An 8,598-nucleotide genomic window follows, 5' to 3' on the forward strand; every position below is an offset into this window, starting at 1 on the left:
AGAGCCAATAGGAACATTTCGTTCCCTTCCCTCAAAACGCTGCAGTTTTGATTAGTGACTGCAGAATTACTAGTCTGCCATCGGTTGACTCCTTGTTGACCATCTTGCTATGCTATGTTCTTCATATTTCATCCAAATGTTCATCAACTTCCACAATTCATTTTAAATTCATTTTTACTCCAAAAATTGTGAGATTTTTTGCATTTAACTCATGAATGTGTCTAGTATTTTATGGTGAATTTTAATTAATTTTTCATGTTCTGGATTTTAAATGATAAATGATTTTCCAACATGTGTGCATAAATGATACATTGTGCCATTTCAATTGTGAAATTATCATGTTGTATCCAATGAGTTTGAAATTTTTTGTGGTGAAACTAGACACAATGACCTTCATTTCCATATAAAGTTTGTGCATTTATCATTTGTGGATTGAGAGTTATGATTTTTTGAAGTTATGTGTTGAATTTGGTGCTATACCATGATCATGTATTTTCCCAATTTTTGTTCACATGCTTCCTCTTACCCAAATCACTTGAAATTTTGCATGAATCATCTATCACATGTCTAGTTTGTGTATGAATTTTCTTGGAATTAATCTTGCTGTTTTCCATTTGATTGTGAATTTTCTTTCATATGTGGTCATTTGTTGACTTTTTGTGCTATACATTGCCAAATCTTTTGTGATATTCTCATATCTTATTGTATGATCATGAAATTTCATATGTGATAACTAGACATCTCAAGCTTTGCATTGGTGTTAATCTCATTCATTTCTCTTCTGTTTTCAATTTGATATGATTTTTTTGAAGTTGACCCATGCTTGTTGACTTTCACCATGCTTACTTGAACTTGGCTTGACTTCATGATTTTAATTGACTGCCTTACTCTCATCCAAATGCCATGAAATTTTGCATGCTTGCCATGTTAGATGTTAGGATTGAGTGTGATTTATTTCATAATTTTTGAGATTGTTTGAGTTGACTTTTGAATGAAGTCTTTGCTGTTGACTTTTGTATGCTTCTCTTGCCATGCTTTGCATCCTTTTGCATATGAAATGACCATGATACATGATTTGGTTATGAATTTAATTGAGAATGCTTCTTGAATGTTTAGACTTGGTTTGGGTTGACCTTTTCTTGCTGCCTTGACCTTTTTCTTTCATCTTTGACCCTAGGCTAGTCCTAGTGGTCTTCTAAGCTTATGTTGAGTTCATCTGTTTCAGGTTAAGCATCAATGCCTTGAGGATCATTCTAATGTGCTTGATTTGAATTGTTTATATTGTGTTAACATTTGTTTTGTAGGTGACTCATATGCTTGAGTCTTTGTGCCTTGCACAGTTGGTCCCTCTGTGGTTGACTATTTGGTTCATTGTCTTTTGATTTTGACTGTTGAGCTGTTTAATAATTGGTCTGACTTTTGCAGGTACTTTAGTTGCCTAAGTTCTTTGAACTTGATTGCTTGCTTTGCTTTTTAGCATTTGCTTTGAGGTATAAACCTTTCTTCTTCATGTAGTCTGGAGACCCGGTCTGTTATTTGACCGGGCAAACTGTCTGAAGTCCTCCTTAAGAGGCAATGCCTGTGTTTGTTTATATTTGTCCTAAGCAGGAAAAGTCCTTCAAGTAAGGCAATTGGTGGAAGGTAGGGATAAGCAATCTATCCCCCACTATTCAGTGTGTCCTCTCTTTGCTCCCAGTACCTGGTTGAAGCAATGAGATAAATACCCAAGATCTAATCGAGTCAATAATGTGGAGAGAGTTCCTACTTTCTGAACTCCCACACTTTCTTTGATGCTCTCTCTGATATGAGATAGAAGCAATGAGGCATACTCCTCATCTCCTTTTCATCTGCTTCACCTGAGTCCCTCAATGGCCAGGTTAAGAGCGACCTTCACCCATTACAGTGGACTTTCAAAGTCAAACCCTCTTGTGTGAGCCCCCCATTGTTTGGCTATAGAGTGTGCTGTTTGATATTCATTGATTAATTGATTGCTTCATGTGCACTTGTTTGCCTGTATGCTATGCATTTATCATCATCATCAATTGCCATTAGTGCATGATCATACCATTTGTCTGTGTGACTTTTGTTATTGTTGTTTACCCATTGAGGACAATTGTAAGTCCATTGCTTTGGCATTTGTTCCTGTGATATGGAAGGATAGAGTGTAAGACCTCATTGGTCACTCATATCTTCTGTTTATCTGTGTGTATGTGAGGATACAGTTATAAGTCCCTGTAAGTTGGCATCTGCTTTCCTGTGATCATAGTTTGTTCATCTGTTTGTGTGAGAGGTTGCAATTATAAGTCCCTGTAAGTTGGCATTTGCATTCCTGTGATCATACTGTTGCTTTTGTTCTTGTATGTGAGGATCCATTGTAAGTCCCTGTGATGTGGCATTGGATTTCCTGTGAGCATACTGTGGGGTTAACCTAAGTCCAGATAGATTGGCAGTTGACTTCCACATTTCATCTTTGTTTTTCTTTTGAGGAGATTAGTGTAAGTCCATTGAGTGGCTTCTGATATCCTGTTCTGTTTTAGGAGACTGGTGTAAATCCATCTATTGGTATCCGGTATCCGCTTTTATTTCTTTGCCTGTGGAGATTAGTGTAAGTCCATTGAGTGGCCTCTGATATCCCGTTTTGTTTTAGGAGATTGGTATAAGACCAGTGATTGGCATCCGATATCCGCTTTTGCTTGCTTTGCTTGATTGTTATTATTAAATGCTATTCCAAAGGACACACTTGAATCATCTGCTATATGATTTCAAGAAGTGAACCTTCTGAGAAGTTTTACTATCCATCTTCATCCATTCATCATTCATTACGTCTTAGAACCTTTTCACACTTTATCTTTTAAACTTGGCATAAGTGTTGTGCAAACATCTTCATGTTTTCTAACTAAAAACCTGGACTCAAGTCCTTGACTTCTTTTTCAAACTTCATTTTCATAATACTTATTTGAATTGATCTTAATCATACTTTGACTCCATTTTCCTAATCATAATCAGTAACTTCACTCATTCACTTGTTTTGGCTTTGTCCATTAATCTTTTCATACATGAGCTATAGGTTTGATTTATCTTAGTGGTTGATGTTAATCTCACCTTCTGTCTTTAGTGATTGAATTGTAAGTCTTCCTCGCCTATTATAGGGTTAACCCCTCCCTGGCAAGTTGAAGCTTTTCTCACATGGTGGACGTTGTTGTTTGTATAAGGTTGAGTTTTCTCCCGTGGATAACGTAAGACCTAGGGTTTGTGTTTAAAATTGAACCTAACCCACTTTTGGAAATCTTTTAGCCGAACTACGGCGTTCTGATCCTTACCTTTGATGGAAGGTACGTAGGCAACGGGTTCATCCGTTCGAACCCAATACCCAATAATAATAAAAATGTATATTCTTTTCTCACCATCCCAATCATGTTTGCACAATATTTTTGTCATAACAAATAATCATTTAGCACAACAAGTGTGAAAAGGGCTCCCTAGGAGTACCTAGGACGTAGTGGGTGCCTAACACCTTCCCATTGCGTAATTTACCCCTTACCCAGACTCTCTGATCTTTTTATTAGTTTTCTACGTGTAAAACTTCTTAGGCTTTTGTTCGCTTTTTAGCCAGTCCTTTGGATAAATAAAAGTGCGGTGGCGACTCGATTTCATTGTATACCTTGCTTATGATTTAATCAATAGATCATATAGCGACGAATACACCGTCACAGAGTCCACTTGCCCCTGTTATCTGTATCGGGAGGAAGGATCCTCTTCAAAACTAGATCGCCAGTTTGAAATGTCCGAGGACGCACTTTTTGATCAAAGGCTCGCTTCATCCTTCTCTGGTATAACTGCCCATGGCACACAGCTGCTAACCGTCTTTCTTCGATAAGGCTTAACTCATTAAACCTTGTTCGAATCCACTTAGCTTCGTCTAGCTTGACATCCAACAATACCCTCAGAGAAGGGATCTCCACTTCAACATGTAGGACTGCTTCCATACCATACACAAGGGAGTACGAGGTTGCCCTGGTCGACATACGTACAGAGGTACGGTACCCATGTAAAGCGAAAGGCAGCATCTCATGCCAATCCTTGTACGTTACGACCATCTTCTGCACAATCTTCTTGATATTCTTGTTAGCTGCCTCTACAGCACCATTCATCTTTGGTCTGTAAGGAGAAGAATTGTAATGTTCAATCTTGAAATCTCTACAAAGCTCTTTCATCATCTTGTTGTTGAGATTTGAACCATTGTTAGTGATGATTCTCTCGGGGACACCATAACGACAGATGATTTCTTTCTTGATGAACCGGGCAACCACTTGTTTGGTGACATTAGCATAAGAAGCTGCTTCCACCCATTTGGTGAAGTAATCAATCGCAACCAGGATGAAGCGATGTCCATTCGAGGCAGTAGGCTCAATCCTCCCAATCATGTCAATGCCCCACATGGCAAACGGCCAAGGCGAGTTCATGACATTCAACGGGCTTGGTGGTACATGCACCTTATCAGCATAGATATGGCATTTATGGCACTTCCGAGCATACTTGAAGCAATCGGATTCCATAGTCATCCAGTAATAACCGGCTCTCAACAGTTTCTTGGACATTGCATGACCACCAGCATGGGTACCAAACGAACCTTCATGCACTTCTTGCATCAACATGTCTGCTTCGTGTCTATCCACGCATCTGAGCAAGACCATGTCAAATTTCCTCTTGTACAACACATCATCCTGATTCAAATAAAAGCTTCCAGCTAGCCTTCTCAGGGTCTTCTTATCATTCTTTGACGCACCTTCAGGATACTCCTGAGTCTTGAGGAAGTTCTTGATATCATAGTACCACGGCTTCTCATCAATCGCAACAGCCTCGGCTGCAAACACATATGCAGGCCTCTCGAGTCGATTCACCGCAACATGTGGCATATGATTCCACCAATGAACTTTGATCATGGACGATAAAGTAGCCAAAGCATCAGCCATCTGATTCTCGTCCCGGGGGACATGATACAACTTAACCTTCTTGAAGAACGTCAGTATTCTTCTGGTGTAATCTCTATACGGAATCAAATGTGGCTGGTTCGTATTCCAATCTCCATTGACCTGATTGATCACTAGAGCGGAATCTCCATAAATGTCAAGAGTTTTGATTCTCAAATCAATGGCTTCTTCTATCCCCATGATACAAGCCTCATACTCAGCTTCATTGTTGGTGACGTCGAAAGTCAATCTGGCATAGAAAGGTATATGAGCACCTTTGGGATTAATGAGCACTGCCCCAACACCGTTACCGTTCATATTCACAGCCCCATCAAACATCAGTGTCCACTTGTCATCAGGATCCGGTCCTTCCTCGACAGGTGGCTCTTCGCAATCTTTCATCTTCAGATACATGATGTCTTCATCAGGGAATTCAAACATCATTGGCTGATAATCATCAATTGGTTGCTCGGCGAGGTAGTCTGACAGAATACTACCCTTGATGGCCTTCTGCGACGTGTACTGAATGTCATATTCTGTTAGAATCATCTGCCATCGAGCAACGCGCCCGGTGAGAGTCGGCTTCTCAAAGATGTACTTCACTGGATCCATCTTAGAAATCAACAAGGTAGTATGGTTCAACATATACTGCCTCAGTCGGCGAGCAGCCCAGGCCAAAGCACAGCAAGTTTTCTCGAGCAGTGAATATCTTGTTTCACAGTCGGTAAACTTTTTGCTAAGGTAGTATATGGCGTGCTCTTTTCGACCAGGCTCGTCATGCTGTCCCAATACACACCCCATCGAGTTCTCGGTTACTGATAGGTACATTATCAGAGGTCTCCCTGGCACTGGAGGGATTAGGATTGGAGGATTATGTAAATACTCTTTGATTTTGTCAAAAGCTTTCTGACAATCATCGTTCCACCTGATTGCTTGGTTCTTTCTGAGCAATTTGAAAATTGGTTCACACGTGGCAGTTAGGTGAGATATGAACCTTGCAATGTAGTTCAACCTCCCTAAAAACCCACGGACTTGCTTTTCCGTTTTCGGTTCAGGCATCTCTTGAATAACTTTGACTTTTGCTGGATCAACCTCAATCCCTTTCTCACTGACAATAAAACCCAACAGTTTACCGGATCTCACCCCAAACGTACACTTGTTTGGATTCAGCCTCAGTTTGAACTTGACCAATCTGTCAAACAACTTCTGCAAATTAACCAGGTGCTCCTCTTCTGTCTGCGACTTCGCAATCATATCATCCACGTACACTTCTATTTCTTTGTGCATCATGTCATGAAAGAGAGTCGTCATTGCCCTCTGATAGGTAGCACCGACATTCTTCAGCCCAAATGGCATCACTTTATAGCAGAATGTGCCCCAAGGTGTAATGAATGTCGTTTTTTCCATGTCCTCTGGCGCCATCTTGATCTGATTATAGCCCGAGAAACCGTCCATGAAAGAGAATACCGAGGATTAAGCCGTATTATCCACCAATACATCGATGTGAGGTAATGGGAAATCGTCTTTCGGACTTGCTCTGTTCAAATCCCGGTAGTCGACACACATTCTGACTTTGCCATCCTTCTTCGGCACAGGAACGATGTTGGCTATCCACGGTGGATAACTGGTAACAGCCAGAAAACCCGCATCCCACTGCTTCTGAACCTCTTCCTTGATCTGGACAGCCATATCGGGACTAGTTCTGCGAAGCTTCTGCTTGACCGACGGACACTCTTCTCTGAGGGGTAGACGATGCACCACAATGTTTGTATCCAACCCAGGCATATCTTGATATGACCAGGCGAATATTTCCACATATTCTCTCAGCATCTCAATCAGCCTCCTCTTGACAGAGTCCTCTAAAGCAGCCCCAATCTTGATCTCTCTTCTGGCGTCCTCAGTACCCAAATTAACAATCTCCAACTCCTCCTGATGAGGTTGGTTGACCCTTTCCTCTTGCTTCAGCAATCTGACCAATTCTGCGGGGAGTTAACAGTCTTCCTCACTTTCCTCTTCAGCTTGGTAGATGGGATTATCAAAATCATACTGAGCCATAACAGAATTGTTCATAGTGGATTCCATGATATCACTTCTGCATGTTAATGCCTTATTTTAGAAAAAGAGTTCAAAAAAAGTCACAAAAACAAAAAACATTGCCATTTTTTATTATTTTTTAGAAAAAGTGAAGACAAAAAATAGAAAGACAGGGATCACAAAATTTGATTGCAAAACGTCCTTTATTTATGATAATCATTAAAACATGATGAGGCCCTACAATGAACCACTACGCCTTGGGCAGAACGTAGGGTTTTCATGCAAAATGACAAAACAAAGGAAAATTACTCTGTCTGAAGAGTAACTTGGACCATTTCTTCAGCCGTCCAGTTGTTGATACACTCCCCTGGGGCACACGGGTGAACCCAGATGTCTAAATCACAGTCGCTGTCACAGTCTTCACCACCAGTTGCAAAGACGTCGCCATGATTCATCAGCCCGACGCTGGTAAAGGTACTCGTACCCGTCTGCACACTCTGCTCTGCTTGGAGAGGCTCATAACCAATGCCAAATTTGTCTTCCTTGATAGGCAAGTCTACCATCTTGCCTCAGCCCTCAGCTTTGCCGGAATCAACAACCTCCTTGGCCTGCTTGTACGAAGCAATCGAAGCACCAGGCTTCCTCTGATCAGCATAAGCTACCTTCTCCAGAGCCACGGTCTCAAATGCCTGGCATAAAGTTTCGTGGATCTCGCCATCCACCTCGACATACTTGAACGAGGATAGGTGACTCACCAGAATCTCTTCTTCGCCACACACGGTCACAATTTGGCCGTTCCAGACATACTTGAGTTTTTGGTGGAGAGTTGACGAGACTGCTCCAGCTGCGTGAATCCAAGGACGCCCCAACAGACAACTGTAGGCGGGTTGAATGTCCATAACATAAAAAATGATGTCGAAAACCTCTGGACCTATCTTCACCGGCAATGTAACTTCACCAAACACAGAACGTTTGGATCCATCAAATGCGCGCACAATAAGGTCACTGGGAGTGAGCACAACTCCTTCAACATCAATCTTCTTCAGAATCTGCTTCGGTAAGACATTCAACGACGACCCGGTGTCTACCAACACGTGAGACAGAACTGCCCCCTTACACTCCATCGTGATATGCAAGGCTTTGTTATGATTGCGACCCTCAGGCGTTAAGTCTAGGTCAGTGAAACCTACACCATGCCTGGTGCTCACGTTGGCCAACACTCCCTCTAGTTGGTTGACGGAAATCTCTTGCGGTACGTATGCCATGTTCAGCATCTTCAACAAGGCATCATGATGTGCCTCAGAGCACAACAGCAAAGAGAGAATTGAAATTTTGGACGGAGTCTGGTTGAGCTGATCTACGATCTTGTAGTCACTCTTCTTTATGATCTTCATAAATTCCTCCACGTCCTTTTCAAATGAACCCTCAGCCTCCTTCTGAGCCGGTTCCTCGTCAACAACAACCTGTTTGCCCTTCGCCCTAGCTGATGCCTCAGCATTGGCATCCCTCAATGGTTGAGGCGCAAACAGTCGTCCGCTTCTAGTAAAACCACCCGGACCACCAACATTGTCCACAACTGGACTTACAACGGCCG

Source organism: Lathyrus oleraceus, chromosome 6 (genome assembly GCF_024323335.1).
Source record: "Lathyrus oleraceus cultivar Zhongwan6 chromosome 6, CAAS_Psat_ZW6_1.0, whole genome shotgun sequence".
Classification (NCBI taxonomy): domain Eukaryota; kingdom Viridiplantae; phylum Streptophyta; class Magnoliopsida; order Fabales; family Fabaceae; genus Lathyrus; species Lathyrus oleraceus.